Here is a 27,152-nt window from a genome sequence, read left to right on the forward strand (position 1 = left end):
GAGGCTCCTCCCCTGGGGAGGAATGGATAGCATGCTTTGCCAGGCTCTCCCAACCGCACAGCAGAGCCACCGAGCCAAGCCTCTCCTCCTTCCATTGGATGATGTAGCCAATCCCCCCTGGAGCCCACAGAGCTCTTCTTACAGGGCCTGCTGTAAGCTCCAGGAGAATTGGCCACATCAGGGTGCGTGATTCCTTCAAAGCAACAGAGCACTTCTTAATCCCAAACAGAATCATGACAGTTTTGTTTCTAACAGGGCGATCTCTCTCTTTGTTGCCTGCTGCCACTTGCTGGCATAGCAGAGGGGGAAATGGCCACAAACCAGCATTGTGTCACTTTCAGCGGATAACTGGAACTGATGTCACTGATGGGGTGTTCTAGGATTCAAACAGAACTCTAATGCCACATGTTTATTTGAACTAAAACTTTTTAAGATGCAAACTGCTAGGATTTTACCATTAGAATGTGCCCCTCCAAGAAAGGAACTTGATCAGGCTACTGACTGCTTTGAGAACAACCAAAATGGAGATTACATGTCTTTAAAAAAAAGAGTTTTAAAAATTTAAGCATTTCTGTATTATCTTTGCTGAGATTCAAAATCCATATTTTTCATCAGTTATCTTGTCACTGCCACAAGATATAATGATAGCAAGAAGTGAGCAGTGACTCACAAAAGCTCATACCCTGCCACAAATTTTGTTAGTCTTAAGGTGCTACTGGTCTATTGCTCTTTTCTACTGCTACAGACAGACAAATATGGCTACCCATATTAACAGCAACCAGGTTAGACAAATTCAGGGTTCCTTCAATGATTTATGGAAGCTCAATTTTTCAGAGGAAGTGAATGTTCCAATTACTGGGGGCTGATGGGACACAATGGCTTAGAAAGACAGGTTGCTTACCTGTAACTGTAGATCTTCGAGTGGTCATCTGTGCATTCACACCCATGGGATAGAGGGCCTATGCCGATCCCTGAATCGGTACCTGAAAAGCCCGGGATTTTTCCGTGCTCGGCGCCAATGGGCATGCGCAGGCGTCCCAGTACGCATGCTCACCGGCGCCAGCACAGGGATCCCGCCAGTTACTTCCTGACCGCTGGAAGCCCCAACTGGAGGGAGACCGTCAGCAGTGGGGAAGGAGGGTGGTTAGTGTGAATGCACAGATGACCACTCGAAGATCTACAGTTACAGGTAAGCAACCTGTCTATCTTCTTCATGGTCTCTGTGCTTCACACTCATGGGAGACTAGCAAGCAAGACATACCTGGAGGCGGAAAGACAGTCAACCGGAAGAAACAGCTTGCAGCACCGCAGTTCCCAACCGAGTCCTCTGCTGAGCATGCACGTCCAGCGCGTAGTGCTTCATGAAGGCATGCGGAGAAGACCAGGTGGCAGCCTTGCAGATGTCAGTAAGGGACACGCCTCTCAGGAACGCCACTGATGTGGCCATCGCTCTTCTGGAGTGTCCAGGTAACGGCTTCTTTGCCAACAAATAACAGAGTTTAATCATCTCAGTAAGCCACTTTGAGAGTCTCTGAGACGAAATCCTGGAACCTAGCTTTGGTGCAGCATAGGAAACAAAAAGCTGTGTGTCCTTACGAAAAATCTTTGAACGGTTCAAATAAAACAATAAGGCACACTTAACGTCCAAAGCATGCAGCCTACGTTCCTCATCCGAGGAAGGAGTAGGGTAAAAGGTGGGTAACCAAACTTCTAAATTAAGGTGGAACTGAGAGACCACCTTCAGCAAAAAACTAATGTCCGGAGCCAGGGAAACCCCAGCCTCTTGAAAAACAAGATAAGGATAATCACAACGCATCGCCGTGAACTCCCCAACACGACGTGCTGATGTGATGGCAATCAAAAATGCAGTTTTCCATGACAGAAGCTGCAACGAGCACGTGGCCATAGGCTCGAAGGGGCGCCTAGTTAGTTTGTCCAGCACCAAAGTCAAGTCCCACAACTGTGGGGGCGATCTTGATGGTGGATGCAGCCTAAACAACCATTTCAAAAATTTCTTGGACTGAGGGTGTGCGAAAACAAAGTACCCCTCCACCGGGTCGTGGAAGGCAGATATTGCCACCAAAAATACCTTGACGGAAAAGAAAACTAGGCCCACATCCACTAGGGATAACAAAAAATCAAAAATTGTTGACAATCCCACCCTGCTAGGTGAGACAAAAGGACCAACTAGGAACCCAGTGAATCTCCGCCACTTCCTGTCATAGGAAGCGCGGGTGGACAGTTTTCTGCTGTTCATAAGAATTTGCTGGACCCTGTCAGAGAAACCTACTGGTCGATGAACCATGCTGTCAGCTTCAGATGGGGCACGTTGTGATGGAATACATGCCCGCCCTGAGCTGACAGAAGGTCCGGTTCTGCCGGGAATTGGTAGAAGACCCCCCCCCCCCGACAGTTGAAGCAGGATCGGGAACCAGTTCTGGCGGGGCCACCAGGGAGTCACCAGGACGCAGCATGGTCTCTCTTTCGCTATTTTGTTGACCACCTTCGTCAACAACGGTAGAGGCGGGAATCTGTAGAGGAACTGGCCCTCCCAAGGGAGCAGGAGCCCGTCTCCCAGAGAGGCTGGATCCGCTCCCCCTCTGGAACAGAACACGGGACATTTCTTGTTCTCGGCCGTGGCGAAGACGTCCAGCTGCGGATACCCCCAAAGCTGGAATATAGGCTTCAGAAAACGCCACTGCAGTTCCCACTCATGTGGTGATGCCCCACCTCTGCTGAGGGAGTCCGCCTGTATATTGAGGACCCCCGGAAGGTGTGCTGCCTTCACAAAGATATCGTATTGGAGACACTCCAACCAGAGATCCATCGCCAATGCACAAAGTTGACGAGACACTGTCCCTCCCTGCCTGTTGATGTAGCACAGGGCAGTGGTATTGTCCGTAAGTAGCGCTACAGTCTTCCCCGCCACCAAGGGGCGGAAAGAGCGTAGCGCAAAGTGAACCGCCAGCAGTTCTAGGTAGTTTATATGGAATTGAGTCAGTTTTGGCGGCCCCCACACACACAGGCCTTCCATGTGGGCCCCACAACCCCACAAGGAAGCATCTGTTGTGATAGTCACAGTAGGAGTCGGGAGATGGAAGGGAGCTCCCTGGCAGATGTTGTTCTCCGACTCCCACCACTGTAGCGTCTGTAGAACCCCAGATGGGATGACGAACCTCTTTCGAGGTGAGTCTCTGAGTGGGCGAAACTGGCTAAGAAACCACAACTGTAGAATCTCATCCTCAGTTTCACGAAAAGTAGCATGCTTGTCATCGCCGCCATCAGCCCCAGCATCCGCTGAAGCTGCTGCGCTGTGCCCCACTGTTGCCTCTGTAGCAGTCGTACCAGACTAATAATGTCCCTCGCTCTCTGCGGAGGCAGGTATGAGCGATGGTTGTTTGTATCCAGCAAGGCCCCTATGAACTGCACTGTCCTTGACAGAGTAAGGTGAGATTTCTCCAAATTGACCTGCAGCCCCAAGGTGTCAAGAAGACGTAGAGTGATGGCAATATGCGTTGACAAACTTTCCCTCGACTTCGCCATGAGGAGCTAGTCATCGATGTATGGAAAAACGACAACTCCCTGGAGATGAAGATGGGCAGCCACAACGCTCATCATCTTCGTAAACACCCAAGGTGCAGTGGACAGGCCGAACGGAAGGGCTTCGAACTGGAAGTGTTGGGAACCCACTGCAAACCGAAAGAAACACCTGAACGCTGGATGGATGCTGATGTGGAAGTAGGCATCCTTGAGGTCCAGGGTCGCCATCCAATCCCCTTGATTGATGAGGGGCAGGATTGTTTGCAGCGTGGACATTCTGAACTTCTGGTACAGAATAAATTTGTTCAGATTCCGAAGATCCATAATAGGTCTTAAGCCCCCGTCCCTCTTGGGGACCAGGAAGTAGTGAGAGTAAAACCCTCCTGTCCTGGCCTCCACCGGAGCTCTTTCTATGGCTTGTTTCTGTAGGAGGTTGTTCACCTCCGCCAGCAGAGGTGGGGAAGGGGGAGTGGTGATCATCACAGATTGGTTCAGAATCTGAGCAAACTCTATTTTGTAGCCCTCTTTTATGATGGACAGAGCCCACCTGAAGAGATCAACTCCCAGGCAGGTAGGAAAGGGCGGAGGCGGATAGATGTTGAGCCAGTAGGGACGATGACGCGTGCCACGAGAAAGTCAAAGGCCCTGCTTTTGAGGGTGGGAACCCTTGGATTTGCCAGTGGCCTGAGAACCATAGCGGTTCCTGTTGTTGCCTGAGTATGATGGTCTGTCAGGCTGGGTGGAACGGGGTCGCATTGTTGTTCGGGCAAGAACTTCTGATAAGGCTTCTTGGCCCATGGTTTGTGCCACTGCTTCGCCTTGGGAGCTCTGGAGGTGGCCTGCACACCCAGGTTCCTGGAGGTCTTAAGGCTCTTATCTATTTCCTGCAGTGCACTGTCCGTGGTGGTACTAAAGAGGCCATCCCCTTCAAAGGGCAAGTCCTCAACAAAGGCCCTAGTGTCTTGCTGCAGGGCAGTTCACCGTAGCCATGAGTGGCGACGAATGCACACAGCAGATGTGATGGCTTTTGCTGACACCTCCACCATGTGCTTTGCTGCAGCCAATTGTTGCTTGGCCACAGCAAAGCCTTCTTTTTGCAGCTTCCTAGCAGCAGCCTTTTTGTCCTCGCTCAGGGAAGAGAGGAGAGGGGTGAGTTGTTCCCATACGGAGTATTGGTATCTAGCCATGCAAGCCGCATAGTTAGATACGTTTACTCCTAGAGCCCCTGCGGAGTAGACCTTCCTTCCCATATTGTCCAGCTTTTTTCCCTCCTTGTCAGGTGGGGATGAGTGGACCTTGCATGCTTTGGAGGAAGAAGAGACGACCACTGAGTTCGGTTTCAGATGGGTGAAAAGGAACTCAGTCCCCGTCTCCTGGACTCTGTACATGTGGTCCAGCCTCCTGGATGATACCGGTGTTGACGATGGTTTCTTCCAGGGCTCCTTGACTGCCTGCAGAATCACTTTGGTGACTGGCAAAGCGATTGCTGTGGATGTGTCCCTTTGCATAATGTCGAAGACATTATCATCCACAACGGGTTGTGGTTCGGTCACAGGCAGGGAGAGGGTGGTTGCCATCCTCTTCACCAGGTCGCCATAAGACTTCAGATCCTCCGATGGTGAAATAGGAATATCTTCGGCCGTCTGGGACCCTGGCGAAGGCTCCAAGGCACCTTCCTGGGTGTCGGTACCACTCTCAGAGTCCGATGAGGAAGACTTCCAGTGTACGGAGTGCTCAGAGAGGATTGGCGTCGATTCCCGGATTGGTGAACGGGTCGACGTTGATGGTCGCCGACGAGTTTCAGCCATTGGGGCGGTGCGCCTCTTCGGAGGGATCGATACCAATGCCAATGGCCTTCGGGAGTGGTGCAAAAGCCTCGACATGCAGGATGCCTCTGACTGCTGATCCCACTCCGCAAACTCCCTCGGTGGATACCACTGGTAAGGATACGGGTAGGTGGGCGGCCACTGACGCTGCTCCCACGATGGTAGCGGTGGGAAACGGCATGGTGCCATGGAGGGCTCTAGCTCCCGTCTGCCTCTGGGTTCCATCGGGGTAGATGGGTCCATCGGCGCCGATGCCTCCACTTCGAAGATCGAACTGCTCCCACTACGACACCTCGACCCGGATGACGAGGATCGCTGGGTGAGATCGATCTCCTGCTCCGACGCCGAGAGACGGAGTTGTTGAGTACTGCCTCTCAATGTCGATAGGCTGTGGCACGGGGACGCCAGGATCTTCTTCGGCGGAGCAGAGGTCAGCGGTGCTGAAACGTCGCGAGAAGGCGATGGAGTGCGGGACCTCTTCCGCTTCTCCTTGGACTTAGCATTCTTCGGGGTGGATGCTCGGGTCCCCAAGTCATCCCAACGCTTCTTGGCGGGCGTGTCCACTGATCCGTCAAGGGATCGTTTTGTGGAGGAGCCTCGCTCGATCGGCATTTCAGTCACGATCAGCTGATGGGACCGTCGGGGCCGGAGTGTCCGCCATGGTCGATGCCGACGGGCCCGATGCCGATTTCTGAGGGTGGAGTGCCAATTCGGTTAAAGCAGCTGAAAGCCACGCCGCCCGGTTCTTCCTCGTTTGCTTGGAGAAGCGGAGGCAGTGTGGGCAGGACTCCACATGGTGCGCTTCACCCAAGCAGAGAAGACACAGAGAATGGCCGTCTGGGGGGGGGCAATCTTCTTCCCACAGGAGCGGCAGCGTTTGAAAAACCCCCAGCGACTTTCCATTGACGCCAGTCTCCAAAAAATCCGCTCAGAGTCCTCTGAGGGGAAAAAACTTTTGGGGGAAAACAAACAGAGGGAAAGGCCTCGGAGGGCAGTCCAACAAACACACACGCAATTTTTTTTTTTTAAACTAACTAACTATCTACGCTAAGAAAAACAACGACCGGGCTATTTAGACGATAAAGGCAAAAAGACCAAAATCTCACCGATCGGGGACACAAAAGGCAAACCTCTCCGCGCAGCGGTCAGAAAGGAACTGGCGGTATCCCCGTGCTGGCGCCGGTGAGCGTGCGTACTGGGACGCCTGCGCATGCCCATTGGCGCCGAGCGCTGAAAAATCCCAGGCTTTTCAGGTACCGATTCGGGGATCGGCGCAGGCGCTCTATCCCATGAGTGTGAAGCACAGAGACCAGGAAGAAGATCTTTGTGTTGTGACTTTATACCTGGCGGGATACTGTGGGAAATAAGGCACTAGATTAGATGGACTTTTCTTCTGATCCAAAAGGGTTCTTTACATATTCCTGTGGGCTCACCAGTACATGTCCATTTCCCTAATAGGGCAGATAGAAGCTCCCTGGTGCCATTGCAGAAACTGGAGGGAGAATGCATCTCTTTCCACCCAGAATTCAAGGTGGGATGCTGTCATTGTGTTGGTTTTTTTTAAATTCCACAATGTCTCCAAAGAGTTCAAGGCAACATTAATAGTTTTCAGATCCCTCATATTATTCTCTCAACAGCCATGTGATGTGGGTTAGTCAGAAGGGGGGGAAAGGTGGGGGGGGGAGGGAGAGAGAATGCAGTGGACTCAAGATCACTCAATGAACCATGACCTTGTGAGAATTTGCTCCAGGCTTCCTATATTCCTGCTAGCCCAACGCTCTTAATGACTGTATTACAGTATTTTAGATGGTGACTTAGAGATAGTGGTTCACCTAAGGCCATCTAGTGTTTATGGGCCAAGATCTGAGCTGGCTACATTATTTATTTATTTATTTATTTAAATTTGTATCCCACCCTCCCCCCCGAAGCAGGCTCAGGGCAGCTCACATTAAGAGGTCATACAAGTACATCATAAATAAAACATACAAAACAATTAGATAAAACAATGGTAGGTGCTATTTGATCAAATATATTGATGTATTAATGATGGCGGATACTACCAACTCCATCGATGTCAAGATTTTATTATTCAAGTATTTCTGCTGGATGTCCTATCAGAAAAAGATCCCAAGTCACAATATGATGTTCAAGATGGGCCGAATGAATTAATTTCTGCTTTCCTGTTGTTGTCGATTTTAATTCAAAAATACCTGGCGGAAGAGCACTGTTTTACAGGCTCTGCAGAAATGTGAGAGCTCTCACAGGGCCCTTACCTCCTCTAGCAGCTCATTCCACCAGGCAGGAGCCACAACAAAAAAGGCCCTGGCTCTGGTCATCTTGAGCCTGGCCTCTTTGATGCTCGGGATCGAGATCAGGTTTTGCAACCCTGACCAAAGTGCTCTCTGGGGTACATGTAGGAAAAGGCAGTCCTTAAGGTATGCAAGTCCCTGGCCATATAGGGCCTTAAAAGTAATAACCAGCACCTTGAAGTGAATCCGGTAAGCAATGTAACCAGTTCTAAAGTGCTAAAGCAAGGTACCTTGCCAAAGATAACTGAAGTTTCTATGCAAATGGCCACAAATTATGTTACTTATATTTCAGCAAGGCAAGTAACATCTAAAAGCAAGAAATTTTGTATAGTCTTGGAGTGTCATTCATTACAGAGTATAATTTATTGGGTTGGATTCAATCAGCTTTTCCACGAAAAAGGGCCAAAAGGGACCTCTGAGCACCTCAAAGGCCATGATGGGGATCATGGGATTTTCATGGACAAGCCAGATGGGACTGACACTGTAGTAAGAAAGGAGACGTCCCCTGAGAGTTGGGGTGACTCGACTGTGGAAACTGAACATATACCTTTTAAAAATCTCACTGACTTCAGTGAATTTACAAGGGCATAATTCATTGCATTGTTTGCCAGAACTTATAGCAATGGAAGGTTATAGCTGTAACAGTTCAGTGGGAAAGCCAGTTCAGATTTTGGACTAGACAGAAAGAACCATAACTGTTTTAACCATTGTATTTAAGAGGATACTCAACAAATGTATCATTGCACATTAAGCTGATTTATCTAAAGATCACCTCTCCCCCGCCTCCCAAAAAAGATGCCAACTGGCTGAAAATTTTTAGCATTGAAAATGAAATCTTCAAGCCATTTAAGTGACTGAGCTTACCCATATACACAAGTCACACAGTATCTTTTTATCAGGACTAGCCAAATGACATGTAACTGTGTGAACTTTTCAGTTCACAAGAACTTTCCCTCAGGCTGGTTGTTAATTTTTTTAAAGTTTTAAATAAGCTTTTAAAAAGTTCTGGAAAGGAGTTTTTAAATTTTTGGAAAGGAAGGAAAATTCCTCATGATGGTAAGTCCTGGTCAACTCTGCATTATGTGCTAAAACCAGAGCTGATTCAAATACCACTAGTTGGAATCGACTGTGTGACTGAACAACAACAAAGTCTCAAGTTACATCCATTTCTTTTTGACCAATTAATTGATCAATCGATCAATTAAATTCCATAGGCATAAACAAAGTCCAAATGTCTCCTAAATTTCTCTAGAACAGCAAGTTTCAAAATCTCTTCTCAGAAAAGAGACCATCACCACCACCTCAGCTGTCACTGCACAAATTCAGAAGATAAATGTAAAACATTACATGAAATACAGAGTCAATTGACAAGTGAAACAACGAAGCCTATCCCTTCCCCAACCCTTCAGGTCACAGGTCCACAGTTCAATGGTCAATCTGAAACTGGTAGTTAAGAATTCAAGGAAAGATACTCCACTATCATCATAACTTAGCTTCTTCCAGTCTATCTGGTTTGGATATCACAAATGTACACCTTGCTTGCCTGGGATCTCCTTCAGCAGTGATAGTTCATGGCTTCCCTTGTAACCTGATATCTACATGTTGTTCTATGAATCTGCACCAAGTTTGGAAGAGGACTTTCTGTTTTTGTGTTTTTGTGGTTCCTCAGACCAAGAAATAATACATCTCAATGATCCCATAACCAGCAAATGCAATGTTATGACAAATCATGCTGAAGTTTCAGAATATGTTGTGGGTTGAGAAAGTCATTACTGTCCACATGGAATGTGTTTGCAAGATACATTTTTTCATGTTATATCTGATTTTTTTTTTTAAAAAAAGAAACCATTATCAAAGGTCTGTTACCACATGTCACTCTCTTAACACATCAGCCCATACAATACTGCGAGCCAAGCTAGAAGCTGATAAGCATATTGTATCTTTGCAGTCATTTGCTATCATATACAACACTTGTATGTACAGGGCTGAGGAGAGAGTCAGGTCAGTTGTGAGCATAAAAGGAAGAGGGAAAAGTTTTACAGATCATCTTTTACTTATTTTTATATTTAGCTATTCACATCTTGCTTTTGTTCCCAATGTGGACTCAAAGCAGTTTACAACATTGTCCACTGTTCTCCATCTTACTCTACAAACTACTCTATGTACATTAATAAGAGAGAAAATAACTAGCCCAAGATCATCCAGCAAGCTTCCACTACAAAGTAGGGATCTGAAGCAAATCTTTGTCCACTAACTAACACACGAAAGCGCAAAGCTTGGAACAACAGAGCTCCCTGTTGCATTTAAATTCCACTGAAATGGACAGGCAAGTGTACTTGGAAAAAGTTGTATCTCTACTTCATGAGAAATTGCTCTGGAGAGTTCCCAATATTAAGTAATTCTGAGGACAGGATGGAGAACCAGGGGCTAGAAAAGACCCTCGAAAGGTAATGTCTGTGCAGAGAAACTGTAGTGATAACTCTTTAGAAAATTCAGTCATATTTCTGAAATCCTACAGGCTTTCACTAAATCATCACTACATTCAGTACTAAACATGGCCCTGTCAGGGGCAACTTGTACCCAGCTACTGGAGCCATGAGCATACAATACAGATCTTTCTATGAACCTGAGAAAGCAGCAGGTTGAAAGAAAAATCTAAATGATTAACATAAATAGATAAACTAGTGACTTAAATGGGTTAAACTAGTATTGCCAACCACCAGGTGTGGCCAGGCAATTTCCTGGAATTAAAACTGGTCTCCAGGTAACAGAGATCGCATTATACCTATGGCATTATACCCTGCTGAAGCTCCTGTCCCCTTCCCAAACCACACCTTCCCCAGGTTCCACTCCCAAAAATCTCCAGGAATTTTACAAACCTGGTTTGAACCCTCTCAAGTGATAAGCATCACTTCTACCTTTAAGGAAGGAGATCCTAGTGCCCACAGTGGGGGTTGCTAGACAATACTGTCAGCCTTGATTTCTGCAACTTGATTTGGCTTCCCAATCCACCCATGCTCCACTCTCTCATGACATGGAGAGAAGACTTGTTAGGGCCAGAGCTAGCAGCAACCATTCTTCAACTTGTTACCATCCAATTTGCAGAACTCAACCAGGTATGGTGGTGGCTACAAACTGATGTCAAACAGCTTACCTGGGCCCTGCAGCAGCCTCCACACAACCTCTGTGACTTGGCTGAGCCCAGAAGAGGTCACCACACAACTCACCTGATATTCTTTTAGAATATCTGAACCAAAAGTGAATTTATTGCCTTGTGCTTACAAAAGGTCACAAAATTGAAAGATCAAGGATTAACAATTGCTGACATTATATCAAAGGCAATCCCTAGCTTTAAAAAAAGGTAAAGGTAGCCCCCTGTGCAAGCACCAGTCGCTTTCAACTCTGGGGTGATGTCGCATCACAACGTTTTCATGGCAGACTTTTTATGGGGTGGCTTCCCATTGCCTTCTCGAGTCATCTACACTTCTCCCCCTCCAGCAAACTGGGCACTCATTTTACTGACCTCAGAAGGATGGAAGTCTGAGTAAACCTTGAGCTGATTACCTGAACCCAGTTTCTGCTGGGATTGAACTCAGGTCGTGATCTTGGACTGCAGTACTGCAGCTTTACCACTCTGTGTCATGGGGCTACACAAATAATGTTACTGTGATTCTAAAATAACAATTACTTTCTGAAATAAATGAATACAGGCCACCATGTGAACATCCACAACACAATTTTGATTTCAAGCACAGAAAGATATTACTACATTTCTTAACGTTCATTGTTCACATTTCTTAATGTTTGTTGTTCACATTCCTAGGATCCTGTGATGACAACTCAGACAACTGATTCAACTAGCCCAGTAAAACCTAACCCTACTAAAAAGGGTCTCATAATTAAATTTTCAGGGCCCGTGTTACTGCTGCTTTATTCTGGAACTGAAGCCTCCAACACTGACTATTAATTCCACTGCTACCGCCACAAACCTCTCTCCAACCTTTAAACTATTTGAGGTGGCAAAAAGCAAAAAGAAAATGGGTAGAAACTAAAATGCAACACAAATTCCTTAGTGCTTTAGCATCCAATCCACAGCATCTCTCCTCAAACAAATGAAAAAAGTATGCTTTGGACTATAGCTTAAAAGTCATTTATTCTGTTTCTTATATTGAAAACCAAATTCTGTCGATGTTAGGTGTGATCTGGCACAAACCACCTCAAAAGCTTTCACACTTGAGACATTCTTTGAATAACTGCTCCTGTGCAGGAACCAAATCTAGTAAAGACTCTCTGATCCATTTACTACACTAACTGGTGAATGCAGAAGAAGATTAAATGAATTATGATTTAGCCAGAACTTTTAGGTTAATCAAACTGTCCTGGTACATCCAGTCACATGCTTGTGTTCTCACTGGGTACATATGTCACTTTAACGATGGCACCTTCAAGGAGATAAGGCATATCCACAGGCATACAGGCCAGCAAGGCAAGGTACTGATTTCATGCATTTGCTTCATTCCACACATACCAAGTGCAAACATTAAATGTTATTTACCTTTCCAGTGGCTTCTGTAAAGCAATCTTCAGCTGTAGCCACCCAAAAAGGTCAATCTTCTTATCCTGGAGACAAAATGGATGCCACAGGTTGAATGGCTGATCAGATTAAGCAACAACATTGAAGATGTTTTCACATTAGCAAGGATAAATGAAAACAAAGCAGCCAATGAGTCCAATTGCATTTAATGATTAATCGCTTTCATGGAGAGTTAATAAAAACAATCAAGTTACAGAGTACTTATTTATTGATAATAAACCATTGTGAGGATCTTCAGTTCAACAAACACAACTTGGTCTTTTGGGAAAAAAATACTCCAAAGATGAGACCCTCTTTGTTCTTTAGCACAAACTTTCTAAACCTTGATGTCTATCATTCCCCCCCTCCCTTGAATAATATATTACTCCAAATCCTTTGTTCTTAGAGATTGGGAAGCTTTCAGTTCAACGTATTTTTGTATGTATGTACTAATCCTAATTCTTTTCAGGCTTAGTTTTATTGCTACAACTTTTGTATTTAGTTCCATCAACACAACTGATTGCTTCATTCAGAAACCCCTCTACCTGCTTGTGAACAGGGCATTTAGTTTTAAAGCACACAGAACGTACCTGGTGTACAAAGAATTACTGATGCCATAAAAATGGAAAAGTAAATTCACATGGAAGAAGAAAAGTGGCTTGTATATGTCAATCTTAACAACATAACAGTAACTCTCTTGGAGAAAACAGAATGTAATCCTTTAAGAAACAAGACTTTCTGTTCATATAATTGAGATCAATAACAGAAGTTTAAAAAGACCAAAAAAGTGCATCAGATCAAGTTCCTAGATCAAACTACTAATCCCATTTACACTGAATTCAGCACCAGCTTACTAAACACTTTGGTCAATTGCTTATTTACATACCACAAACTGTAACAAATTCGACTGAAGTGTTGATAATTTGATTAACAGTACTTTGCTTCACACAAGCCTTTGAGGCTTTGGTAGTATTAGGTGCAATCTGATGAATGTTATCGGTGATTAAATTCTACTGTTATAAATGAGTCATTGAGTGCTTTGACAAGTGCAGAATCAAATTCTTTTACACCAAAGTTGAATACTTTAAACTGATTTTTTCCAGTAGTTTCTGTGCAATTGCACTTTTGAGAATCTGTGGCTACACAGAGGAAAGTTTGGAAGCTTCAAGACCTTAAACTAAAACTGCTTATAAGCTAGTCCTCCTCTAAAAGGCCAACAGGTATTCCTTGACTGGTGATACTGTGCCTTCCTGCTCAGTGCTATCCTAGAATGGTACATTAGGACTAGAGACATAACATTTCCAAAAAAAAAAAAACCCTTAAGTTATACAAATTCCCCCAGTTTATTCTAACAGGGGAAAAAAATCCACAGAAATTTGTGAGATAAATAAAATTATATGTATGACCACCTTCCCGTCAAACCTCTAAGGTCAATTTATCTTTCCTATCTTTCCTATTTTGCTGCTTTAACAACATGAGATGGGAGATCTTCTGGGAACACAATGCCATGAGTGCCACAAAAGAAAGATGGGATACAAAGTGTTAACAAACATGAAGTTCACTTCTTTCTCTAGACCAATTTGAAAACAGTAGGTGTTACGGTAGAACTTTCCACTCTGTGCCCTATCATTCGAGTCCCAAAATTCCCATGCTACTCCCAGTGGCTGCAATTCCAGTGGCTGTCATTCCAGAGCACCACTTCTATTCTTAGGGACCGTTATTCCATTCCCAGAATGCTTTTGCTACTTCCAGGAGCTGTCACGTCAGTCCCAGAACACTTCTGCCACTCCCAGGGGCTGTCATTCCACTCTGCAACCTGTCCTTCCAGTCCTAGAATGCTCCTGCTACTCCCAGGGGCTGTCATCCCACTCTGAAACCTGTAATTCCAGTCCCAGAATGCTCTTGCTACTCCCAGGAGCTGTCATTCCAGTCTGGGGGCTATCATTCCAGTCCTAGAACGTTTCTGCCACTCCCTAGGACTGTCATCCCACTCTGCAACTTGTCATATTAGTTCCAAAACAAAGATTCTGTTCCATGGGGCTGTCATTCCTGTCTAGGCCCAGCGATCTTGATAGAAAAATCCATTCTGTATTTTCTTTGTTTGTGCTACAATGTATTTCAATGGTGCCAATGCAAGTCAATAGGCATTCCTGGCTCCCATTATCTCCAAAGGCCCTTCAAGTCTTTCCCATTGTTTTCAATGGGTAACCCTGTCATTCCTTTTAGTACATCCCTGAATTCAAGCCCTGTTTGTCCACTCTTTGAAGAAAAAAAAGGGAAAAAACAGAATCACAAAAGGGGAACCTAGGGAAGCAACCCCCCCCAGCCCCTGACAAAGCTGCTAAATCCACCACACCCACCAGCAAAGCTGTTTCCAATTGAAAGGACACCCTATCCACCAAAATGCTTATATACATCCCATCCTCCCACTGGGACAAGTGAAGATGGACATCTGTTATTGGTGAGCGGTGTTGCCTATCATGTTTGGGAGGGTCCCTACTTGTGATTTTAGGGCTGGAAAATACTACCCCCACCAGCATTTTCATGTGAAAGTATCTGGGTGGGATTTCTTCTTGGAGTGGTTCTGAGCCACAGTGAAAAACACAGAGATGTCCAAGTTGAGCATGTGATTCCCAAACCATGCCTCCTGAGCTTCAAACTAGCCAAAGTTCACCCCAGACTTCCAAGTCTGAACCGGTTCATGTCCATCCCTAATAGCAAGAACACTGAGCAGGATTTTGAAAGGCAAACTGTTGAAGGTATAACTCTTCTACTACTACTCAACAAATATTTAATAAGATGCATAAGGAATGGGAAATCAGCCAGGGATGCAGCATGGCCTTTAGACAACTTTCATATATGCTGACCCCTTTTCTATCACTTCTACACACCTTAAACTCTACAGTTTCAATATTCAAATAATTTCTGTACTCAATACTTTACTAATTTGCCCAAATCTCCTGAAGAACCACTTGTCCTTCTAATCTCAAACCCCAGTTCACACCTTTTGATACACCTATTCATGCTGTTGAGTGGCTCATCATCTCTGGAGGAAATAACATTATTAATTCATCCTGTCCTCTTCTTCTGCCAGATCCTTGGCTAAGCCCTACTATTAAATCACCCTTACCCACATCTATTCCAGGAATTCCCAACATCTCTTCTCCTTCTAAAGCCTGCCCTACAATTTCCTTATATTCACTCTCAATCCAAGATTATGCTTCCTTTTTAATGATAAAATCAAAGCTATGTACACAACATCACATTCATTCTATCCCCTTTTATCTCTTCCCTCTTTCTATACCTCCTTCAGCCCTTTTTTCTCCCCCTTGAGTCTCTTAATCCTATCCTCACTAGAGTCCTGCTTCTCTTATACCAAATACTCTCCCTCTTCTCCATTACATTCTTCCTTTCCCTGGGTATTCCACTTCCACATTCAAAGATGACTGCTTCCTTTAATTACGGTACCTCCTCCCAAAAAATCCCAATGCTTTTTCTGTACCTCCAAGAGTCATCTGGTTTATTTTGTATCCATTTCCTCCAAAATCTTGGAACTTGCCATTTCTTCCCACTTTCTTAGTTGCTCTCTCCCTGCATTTAATTGAAACTGCCTTCTGTCCCAATCCTACCTGACTTCTGCTTTTTACACTTCTGATTCTTTCACACCCTGTAGTTCTGTGACTCTGTCCTCAACCATTTCCATTCCTTATCTAATCACTTACACAATACTTCCCCAAGGTAAAACTTCTTCCTCTTCCTTTTCCAGCTGGGATCTCCCCAAAATTTGTGATTGGTCCTCCACTCTTTTTTTCTCTCTTCACAGTGCAGCACAATTTCCCTGGGTCTCTCTCAGAGACATGATAATGCCTCTCTTCTTTCCTTCAGCTCATTCTTTCCAAGATCTTTCGCTCTCCCCAGCCCCCAATCCTTCTTTGCCCCCCATTATTTTTTAGAGGAAAATGCTTGTGTAAGGATCTGCATTTCTGCTTCTTAATATTTAACATGAACATTAATGGTGCTATATAAATAATAAATAATTATAGTGTTATGCTTGAATCACTGGGGTGGATCCTACCACTCTGCTGAGCTAAGTTAGAAGGCATCATCCAATTTAAAATGTTCTTCCTCCAGTGGAAGTTGGAGGAGAGCTTCAGACTGTGCTCAGTCAAATGGTAAGAAACAGATAGGGCCTGGCTCACGTGACAGCAGGTAATTCTACTCTGCTTCATCAACAGGGATGACTGTGCAATGCTATCACACTTAATAAAGGGACATGGCAGAATTATCTAGCCCTTCACCCTTTTCCCTATAACAGATACTCACCTGTTTTCAGTATTCTATCCATTCTGAACCATATTTAGTTCCCCTTAGGCCATCCTGGATTTCTGTTTCTAATGATTCATTTGCAAGGTCATATTTATGCATATCTTGGGAATCTCGTGAGTACATATAAACACCTTACCTATGCATTGCCTGGCTTTGTCACTTTCATTATCATAATTGGGTGCGTTCACTTTGGTTCTGGATATAGAGAAAGGCTATGGGGGCATGAAGAATCACAGAGTGGGAGAAAAGATAAACTGGGAAAATCTCCTCCAGGTTTCTTCCTCTAAGATTCTCTAAGGCAATAGCAGACTAATTTTTCTACCACTGCCCCTTCCTTTAACTGATGTAGGATAAACATATAAACTATGCTATTGCAATCATTCATATACTTATGAGAGGCATATTCAATCAGGGATGGACCAAATGCAAAGAAATTATTGTATGGGTCACTGCCTTGAAGTGCCCTGGCAGCAATGAGCAAGCAGAATCAAAGCCAAAAATTCTGCCAGCATCTTTCTGTGGACCTTTCTGTGGCACCATTGATTGGTGTCAGCTCACCAACTGCCTCATACTTGCACCATTTTGCAGGAGGAGGCAATACTTGGATATTGGATATTGGATTTATATCCCGCCCTATACTCTGAATCTCAGAGTCTCAGAGCGGTCACAATCTCCTTTACCTCCCCACCCCCCAACAACAGACAACCTGTGAGGTAGGTGGGGCTGAGAGAGCTCTTACAGCAGGGACCAACCAGTTTATAATTAGTTATAGTGATCATCAGAAGCAATGACAATGATTCATAAGAAGTTTGATGGAAAACTTGTACAAAGGCTACCTAACTAGTCTCTAAGGTGCTGGACTGTTTTACTTCAGCTTGATTCTTTAAAATAGCTTTGCTGCCCCAACCTGTGTAGCCAAGGCAAGCCTCATCTCATCAGATCTTGGAAGTCAAGCAGGGTCGACTGTGGTTAGTACCTGGATGGGAGACTTCTTTGAAATACCCCCAGTAGGGGTCAGTCACCAGACATGACTTCCAGGCGCAGACACCCCCCCCCCCCAAATATATGTACAAAAAAGACAATAAAATAAAATAACTTAGTTGATATGGGAAAGTATGAATAAAATAAAGAATATGGACGTCAGCACACTTTTGTTTGAGCTGCCATTTGGGGAGAGGGTAAGGAGTCAGTACATGGAACAAACTATAGGATAGTGATAACATCTGAATCTATGAACTTTCCTATGCTGTATTATGACAATTAACTGAGACAAATTAAAGGTTGGATCAACAGTTATTTTCCAACAGCAGCACTTCTACCAGTGAAGCAGGGTGGTAATTTTTGCCAGTCCAATCCTTTACTAAAGGCAATCAGGGAGGGACGGTGGCTCAGTGGTAGAGCATCTGCTTGGGAAGCAGAAGGTCCCAGGTTCAAACCCTGGCATCTCCAAAAAAGGGTCCAGGCAAATAGGTGTGAAAAACCTCAGCTTGAGACCCTGGAGAGCCGCTGCCAGTCTGAGTAGACAATACTGACTTTGATGGACCCAGGGTCTGATTCAGTATAAGGCAGCTTCATATGTTCATCATGCTTACTGATGTTGGGGGGGGGGTGCTAAACCTTGGGGACAGCATTTCAGGGGAAGGTGAGTGAGTCTGCTGAAGGGGGGGGGAGTTCTTTTCTTCAGCTGTATTTCTGTGGTTTCCAAACCAGAATCAGAAACCATGATTTCCCAGCTATGGTTTGCTGTAATGTTTGAATTAACAAACCACAGTTATTATCCTTAGCTTTAGTTTTGGAAGTAACGGAATTGGAATGCTGAGAGAACAGATGAGGAATGCATAAAAGTAGCTGATCCCCGCCTGCCCCCCCCCCCCCAGTATGTCTGGAAAGTCAAACAATGGCTTAGGTTCCAAGCTTTGGGTAGCCCACGCCATAATTTGGCATGATGCCTGAAAGGAATCTCTATGGTGATTCTCAAAGGGAAATAAATTAAACACACAAATGGATCAAAGACATATGGCAACAACGGTTGGTCTAATTAAGAATATCACAGTTTCGTCTACTTAAGCTACTCTTTAGGATTTATTTGGTGCCAATAATACTATGCTTATGCAGTGTATAGAAGATAGATGTGACATGGTTCTTGGCCAGAGTGCTTAAAATCTACTTTATGCAAGCTACAGGGCGATGCAGATAGTATGCCCACTAAAATAATGAAAAGACATGAATGGGTAATCTCTCCTACACTGTATAACAATTAACTGAGACAAGTTAAAGGAAACCCAGTGGCAGAGCTCTTTTGCTATGTGTGCAAGCCTAAACAAGTTTACTCTTGAAGAATAATCAAAATCTCATCAGAAAGAAATTATTTATCAGCTTAAAATGAATCTATTTTTTTACAATATCTGTAATGCCATCTGATCTCAATTTTAGCACAAGGTCAAGATTAATGTGGACGAGGGGTCAGTCCAAACTATTTTCAGTTTCCATTTCACAGCAATATTTTAAGAGTATTTGTCCCTTGCTGCAAAATGATAATGCCATACAACATTCATGTGCCTTCATGACATATATTGCTTTTAGCACACTATGCTGTTCCTATGGAGAGAGCGTACTGGTGAGCAATGCTCCCTTTAAGCTGTGGAGTCTTGTGAGCAAAAATTTTTAATTCCTGAGCTCCTGGCTGTGACCAAGTGATTTGGCTACTGCTCTGGGGCCATCCCATCTAAGGCAAAAATGTGTGAGCTGGAAGCTACAAAACTGTGAGCTGGCTCACACTAGAGGAATACTGCTAGTGAGGAATGGGTGAAAAGCAGTTACTTTTAATAACTGAGGTTACTTTTAATAACGGTGGTTACTAAATTTTATCTATATTTTGCATTGATACAGTTGATCTCATATCATACTTGTGCATCTGGAATTCATAGAGGATCAACAAATTGGTAGACTACTGCATTAGCTAGCCAGATAGGTGACAAGAGCCTCATCGTTTAGGAGTACAGTACTTGTTATCTGATGCTGAAACAAATATCAGATAGGTCTCCACACATGCTTGAGAGCTCTATCAAAGAAACCTGGCAGGTTACCCTGGAGTCACAGATCTGGGACTAGCTCCCTTCTAGAACTTTCCTACTTTGGGGGAAAATCAGGGAGAATATGGTCAAATTCTCTGTTTTACAAGAGCAGCTTCAATAGACCACTCCGCATAAGACTTATGTGAAGTAAGCTTTAAAATAAAGGGGGGGAGAGTGCTGTCGAGTTGGACTTATAACAACCCTGTAAGGTTTTCAAGTCAAGAGATGAACAAACGTGGTTTGCCATTGCCTGCCTCTGCATATCAACCCTGAACTTCCTAGCTGTTCACCCATCCAAGTACTAACCAGAGTCAACCTTGATTATCTTCTGAGATTTAATGAAACCAGGCCAATCTGGACCATCCAGGTCATGAGTTGAAAATAATACATGTTAAATTACTAATTAAACTATTCTAAAATAACTTAACCCAAGTGCAAAGTGTGCCCACTGAATCATTTGGGAAGTTATGAAAATTCTATAAATACACAAAGTATTAAGGATATAATATGGTGGGTTCATCCTTTACAAACTGAAGCATGTGCAAAGGAAGTCCATTTGATTCACCAGCCAGAGAAAATTAAACTACATCATACAGTTCTGATATTACAGAATACCATTAATGTTTTATACACAGCTGAAAAACTCATTTCATTGTTTAAGAGCCAATCTCCCTCCCATTTCAATAAATTAATACTGTCTTTTTATTTGGTAAATTTACAATAAAAGACAGAATAGGTAGCAGATGAAGATTAAACTAAATAAAATAACAGAACACAAAGAATAATTTCACTTACTGTCTTAAATCTGAAATAACGCTTTCATAATCAATATCACTTAATTGTTTTTTTTAAAAAAACAGTTGCAAGTATTAAATTTAAAAAAATATGCTAAAGATGCCTTGTTTACAAATTTGAACTTAGCCTGATGGAATGGTGATTTATCTCCTGTGAATTAATATCAGCACAACAGAGAACACCCTGGTAAGATTTTTAAAGGTAAAGCTACAACACATTCGCAGAAAGTATCAAACCAGTCAAATATCCAATCGAATGGCACAGAGGCCATCTGACAGAACGTGAAAGAAGTCAAGTGATCAAATATGCCTGGGCAGTTCAGGCTTTGTGGTGCTCTATTCATCAATTAATCCTAGATCTAACAATTCTGCAACTCCTAGAATCATCATCATCTAAAAACATAATTAATATCAAGAATATAAAACATTCCACCTCTTTTTTTCTTAGCAACAGCTGTGTAACAGTCACTGAAGCATACAAAGTGTTTCTCTTCCTATATAAAAATGTTTAAATTTAGGTTTAAATTTCCTAAAGAACACTTTTAGGGAACATGCCAACTGGAGTCTGAGTGAACATTATGATAGCTTCTGCAATTTATGCACCACTGCTTCATCTAATGCATTTGTTTTCATGCACAAATTCTAGCTTTCTCTCAAATTTGGACACAACGTAATCTTACTTCTCTGCCAATGCCCCATTGTATGATTCCCCCCCCTGCAAATGTCTCCACCCTCCCTTCTAGCAGCTTTCAGATTCCTATGAACTTACAGTCTCTCTCTCTCTTTCTTTTGTGAGGCAAACAGAAACATTCTGCATAGCTTTCCAGTTTTCTCACTCCATCATGTAAAAGTATTCCTTCTGTCTAACAGTAACACAGAAACCTGACCACCTTTCATGGAAGAAAACCACCTATTCTCTTACCTTTACAATAAAGTGGTACCCTTGGCCATGGTCATGTGAAAATATTGTGGAGCTATCCTTTAACAACCTTTAAATATTGAACTGATAAAAACAATATTTGCGGTTGTACCTTTGAAGCTCTAACAAAAGCTTTGTTTTAGCATTTCCCACAGCGTGCAATAAGAGTTAATAATCAAATCTGTCCCAACCCCCACAAATGTTAAACAAAAAGATAAAAGAAATGCAAATAGCTATTGTCATAGAAAGTTAAAGTACCTGTCTGTATTTTTAAGTGAAAACTATTATCTCTATCAATCAAAATTTAAGAATACAATAGCGCTAATCACACACGGTGCTTTGACTGAGGTGCTTTTTCCTCATAAAGAGAGACTATAAAAGTAATATACTTACAATTAGATACGCTATTTGCAATGTTGCTATTAAAAAAAACTTTAAGCAATCTTATTGTTAAGAAAATGCTTCTGAATATGTGTGTTGATTTGCTCTCTAGAAGACTAAAAAGTCCCTACACATTTTAATAAGGTTGGCGAAATTTTATTCAGAAGCTCACACTTGCCAACATGTGGTGGAATAGCACACTCTTCTGTTTGAGTGGAGTTACTCAAATGAAGGAAATAGTTAATTGGTAACCTAAATTCCTACTTCTGCCCTTGGTGCTCAGAATTTCTATAAACCTGTAATACATTACAATCCTCAGCACTGAAAGCTAGTTCTTTTGTGTTTTTTTCTTGGAATTTTATATGATCCCCCCTATAATTCAAATCTCCGAAGAAAGCTGAAGTTCTCTTACAGCCAGCATTTACCTCGTATAGTGAGTGTATGAGAGAGACAGACAGAGAGTGCATGTATTTGACTGAATGTGTGTGTCTGTGTGTGCACCCACAGTATCAGATATGGGTTTTCATTTTTTTAAGTAGATTCAATCAGAAAGTGAGCTAGTAGCAGTTGCTAAGTAAGAAGATACAACAATAATTACCGCTAGATTAAAAGTAACAGCAAGTGATTAAAATGCCTTTAGTAAATAATTAAAACTAAGATGATATTATGCAAACTCTCAGAGAAAAGCAAGAGGACTGTCATCTCCCCTAACTCACCCCACCCTGCTCTTCCCCCTGCATTATCAAGTTTCCTACTCTATGGTCCTGGTACTCTCTTCATCATCACTAACATCTCTAGTGTGCTATTAATACCAATAAAGAGACGATTCAATTTCCCCATAGGGAAAAAAAATCCTTCTTTTTACAACACAGACATTCTGGTGAGAATGTTAGGTGAGAACAGAACAGAAACCAGAGTTTCTTCTTGCCTCCTACAAAAAAGTGTGTTGTATACTATTTGAAAGCATTCCACAAACAATGAAAGCATTATCTCCAGCACAATTACAAACCAGAATTGGTTAGTACAAAGAATAACAATGCTGCACACATTCCAGGCACTACTCCCCAAGAACAACCTGCCTGTTAAGGTTCATTATTTACCTGTACAAGGAAAAGGGGGGTACCATAGAAGCACCTGCATCCACAATCTAAGCAGCTACAACAAACTCCTTAAAACAACTAAGCTCGCTGTGTAGGGACCTCGATAAGAAATAACTCTGACAATGTACCAGAAAGGGCAAAAAGGTATATGGGTTCTTGAAGTAGTATAAACTTACCCCATTAATGAAGAGGAAGAAAAGCTTTGTGCTGTGGCAGGATTCGCCAGCCAAAGTGAACAAAAAGTTGAGAGTTCTGAGAAGACCATACGAAGACTTCTAACTAGCCAGAGTTTCTCTCTCCCTCGACACTGGCAGCAGTGTAAAGAAGGACTGAAGGTATGTGGTCTAAACACAACAAAAGCCACTGCCTTACTCAAGATTAAATATTCAGGAAGAGGCCCCTTTGCATAAACACAAACACTCCCGCAAATGAGTAACTGGCTCAAATCAGACGCCTGCTGTGCGTTCTACCTGTCCTGATCTCTCACGAGCTGCACAGTCTGTTTAATAGGGATGGTGGCTAAAAAGATCACACAGCTCTATGCAGCCCTCACAGATAAATAGCAGCAATAACAACTAATAAATATGAATACTATTAAGTACTAAATTGAGATTTGCCATTACAAAAGAAAACATTTTCTCACCCACACACCTTTCAAGGCAGAGAGAGAGAGAAAGACAAAAGAGACAGGAGCACTGAAAAGAACCAGTGGTAAAACATTTTTTTCTCCCTTCTTTAATTAAACCTCCAATTCTACTGAATTACATGCATTTACATGCTAAGCACACTATTCAAAAGTGAATTCCACTGATATAGATACAACTCCCCCCCCCCCCCCAGTACATGTGTTAAGGATTGTGGTGTTTCTTTCTTTAAAAGGGTCCTTATAACTTACACTCAGACAAGAAAAAATAATGAATGTATTGTATTATTATTATTTTTTTTAAAGCAGCACTTCAATCAGTAAGTCGGTTCTATTACTCAAGAGGTATGCTATTTTTTAATTGTATTTAATGTTCTGGAATAGCACGAAATACATTTTAATTTCAAAATAAAGCTGCCATTTTTAAATAGGATATATTTAGGGAAGGAAAGAAAAAATTTAAGCCTCATGTGGCTCAGTATCTTTTGCCCACTGAGTGTATAAGCAGGATCCAATCCAAAGTCTTTCTCTTTTTAACAGGAGAGATTTAAGTGCATGTTTAATTCTTCTACTGTCAGCCTTGGGTTTAGAACTGCTTAACTTTGGCTGGTTTGTATATTGCATGTTTCCAAAGTTCACAAACATCATCCATTAGAAGGATTCAAAGACATCAAAATACATCCTTCAATAGATTAAATATTGAATTGATAATTCTGATTTGGGGTAAATTGGAAAACTACTTTCAAATATTACAACATCTTTCACACAGAAATAAACATATACAAATAGTTTTCTGCATGTGTATGTATTAAAATGCTCTACATTTGTTATGCAGGATATCCATTCTGTTTCTTATTCATCCATCTTTCAACTCTACAAACAGAATTTCAGATCCAAGTTTTGTTCTGTTTCTTTTTACTCTTCATTCATGTATACTTTGCCACATTTCCTATCCCAACAACATGGCACTAATTATACAGAATAGTTTCAATACCTGAGATTCCCAATACCTTGGCAAGGTATTTTTAATTAACATACTTAGATGCCAAACCCAAGAATTTTTTTTAATATACCAAATAAGTTAATTTTATTTATCTGGTTTTTTAAAAAATAATATATAATATTAAATTATTGTTCTTGATTCATCTGGCATATTTCTATGGTTCAAAAATGTAAGAATTGATATGGCAGCCATTATACTACACTGCATGGATTTCACAGTAAACACCTCTAATAAATGAGCACATATCTGCAAATTTCATTATCTACACAAGGACCAGCCAGTTTATAATTAGTTATAGTGATAGTATTTATCATTCAGTGTTTATCATATATTTACCAGGATTCCAGCATTATTCATAGTGCAATCCATCAAATGCTACTGCTGGGTTATCTTCCTTTCTTTTAAATGAGTAGAACAAATGCTCCAGTGCGTGAGCCCCAAACTACAGTTGGGTCTTCTGTTCATACACTGAAATATTTAAGCTGCCCCATGCCAACAGGCCCTCAAACCATCCCAAAGTCAGGGACACTGCATGGCAGCCTAACATCAGAAGTGTATCACCCCCTTTCTGCTCACAAATGTGGGGAGGGATTAGATCCCAGACAAATTCAAGCACATGTATTCTTGCAAAACTTACTTCATTACCTATCTTTATTTACTTCATTATACCCCATGTTTCTACCCAAAGGGGACCCCAAGTGGCTTGCGTTGTTCTTTTCTCCTCCATTTTATCCACATAATGACAACACTACGAGGTAGGTAAGGCTGAGAGTGCATAAACATACACATTTTATTTATTTATTTATTTATTTATTTATTTATTTATTTATTTTCTATCTATCTACACATAAAGGTGTATTATACTGAATCAGATAATGAGTCCATAAAGGTCAGTATTGTCTACCCAGACTGGCAGCAGCTCCCCAGGGTCTCAGTCTGAGGTCTTTCACGCTACCTGATCCTTTCAACAGAAGATGACAGGAACTGAATTTGGGACCTTCTGCATGCCAAGCAGATACTCTTCTACTGAGATTGGGGGTTTTGCTGTGTATCCCCCCCTCGCCCCAGTGCACACATGCACATCATAACATAGAGGTGAGGAAAGAGACAACATAGCTGAAGGAACAGCAGCAGTAAACTGCATGTTTACCCATTCTGGAATAAATTTTAGAAATGTTCTTATACTGAGGGACAGTACACTGAAATGCATAGCAAAATTCTGGAATATGGCAGGGTAATCTTTTAATTCTTCCTTAACACTTCCTTAACATCAGCAGCTAAAACCACCATGATAGCACCAAAGAAGTAAAAATGTACTTCCCATGGGGAAATAATGCTTCCCAGGATCTTTTTTTTTTAATCTCTTATAAAGAGATTCCAAAAGAAATGTTCAAGATCTCTGCTATACACTATTTTTGAAATGAAATGACCTTTAAAATGAGGTGTTGGATAGTACACTGAGCACAGATAACAGTGATCTAACCTTGATGCAAATAAACCATAGAACAAAATGTAATCAGTATATCACTGTGTAAAAGCCTTTGTCCATCCCTATGGAGGTTCTAATGACTGTTTTGGCAGTTCTGGCTGGTAGTTATGCCTCCTTGCTCACATATATCTCATACTGGTTGAGCAAGCTAATGGAAATGCTGTTAGTGGAATCCAATATTAATGCTCTGTATCGTGCAAAACTGGATGCAACTGAATATATTATACAATTATAGATGGTATCTAATTCCATAGCTAATAGATGCTGGATTCTAAATTAATATTTTAATAAGGAACCTGAAATAAATACTATGGCTCAGGTAGAATATCATTGCATTCTGGATCTGCACATCTCTCTTGCTGTAAGCCTGTTCTCTATTGGGGCAAACATAACAGACATAGGGCTCAGACAAAAAAAAAAATCTGTAGTCATGATTCAAATTCCTGAGTGACATGTCCTGATGCACTGAGTCAAAGATGTCATCTTCATGCAAGCTCCACCAGCTATAGCTTGAGAGAAAAATGAAGCAGAAAGGGGAGTGGGGTGGAGGAGGGTAGTGAGACCTCCAGAAAATAAACAGGGTGTACGGTTTCAAAGGCTACAGACACAGACATTTCATTGTTCGAGCCAATTATCAGTGGAAAATAATAACAACAGATGGATTCAGAGTCACTGACTTTTCATATGCACTTCATCTCTGCACAACAGATGATGAAATGCGAGAGCTATCTCAGAAAGGCAAAACATCTTTCAGTAAAAGAACTCTATACTCCAGATGGGGACCTTCTAAGGCAGCTGATTAGTTTCTTATAATGTTTTAAGATAGACTTACTGAAACATTTTCAGAACTAATCAGATATGATGGGTACAATAGCATCATTGTTTAGAAGATGGAGACGTTTTGGATTTGTGACTGAAAATAGCCACACACATTTCTAGAAGGTTAGAAATGTGCATTTCCTGTTTCCACATCAAGTATTCTCAGCTCCAAATAAAGGCCTGATCCCATCATTCATAAGCTGGCATAAAACTAGCTTGGGGACTTTGCCAGTGGAACCAGGCCCAAAATTGGAACGTCTGTTTCTGGCAGAAGACTAATTCATCTCCCAGCACACACAGATACACACTTACATTACTTGGGCAAAGAAGCCACACACAAAAAATCAGTTTCACAA

General features: G+C 42.4%; 1 protein-coding gene across 8 annotated transcripts in view; it reads right to left on the reverse strand.

The window, feature by feature from the left end:
- The window catches only part of FOXP1 (forkhead box P1), a 743,550-nt gene that overhangs the window by 465,143 nt on the left and 251,255 nt on the right, over positions 1–27,152 (reverse strand). For all 8 annotated transcript variants that reach the window (XR_009555435.1, XM_060239546.1, XM_060239545.1 and 5 more), the window contains exon 3: positions 12,231–12,295. The gene's annotated coding sequence lies outside the window, so the exon portion shown is untranslated. The remainder of the gene's footprint in view (positions 1–12,230; positions 12,296–27,152) is intronic.

Source organism: Heteronotia binoei, chromosome 5, assembly GCF_032191835.1.
Source record: "Heteronotia binoei isolate CCM8104 ecotype False Entrance Well chromosome 5, APGP_CSIRO_Hbin_v1, whole genome shotgun sequence".
Classification (NCBI taxonomy): domain Eukaryota; kingdom Metazoa; phylum Chordata; class Lepidosauria; order Squamata; family Gekkonidae; genus Heteronotia; species Heteronotia binoei.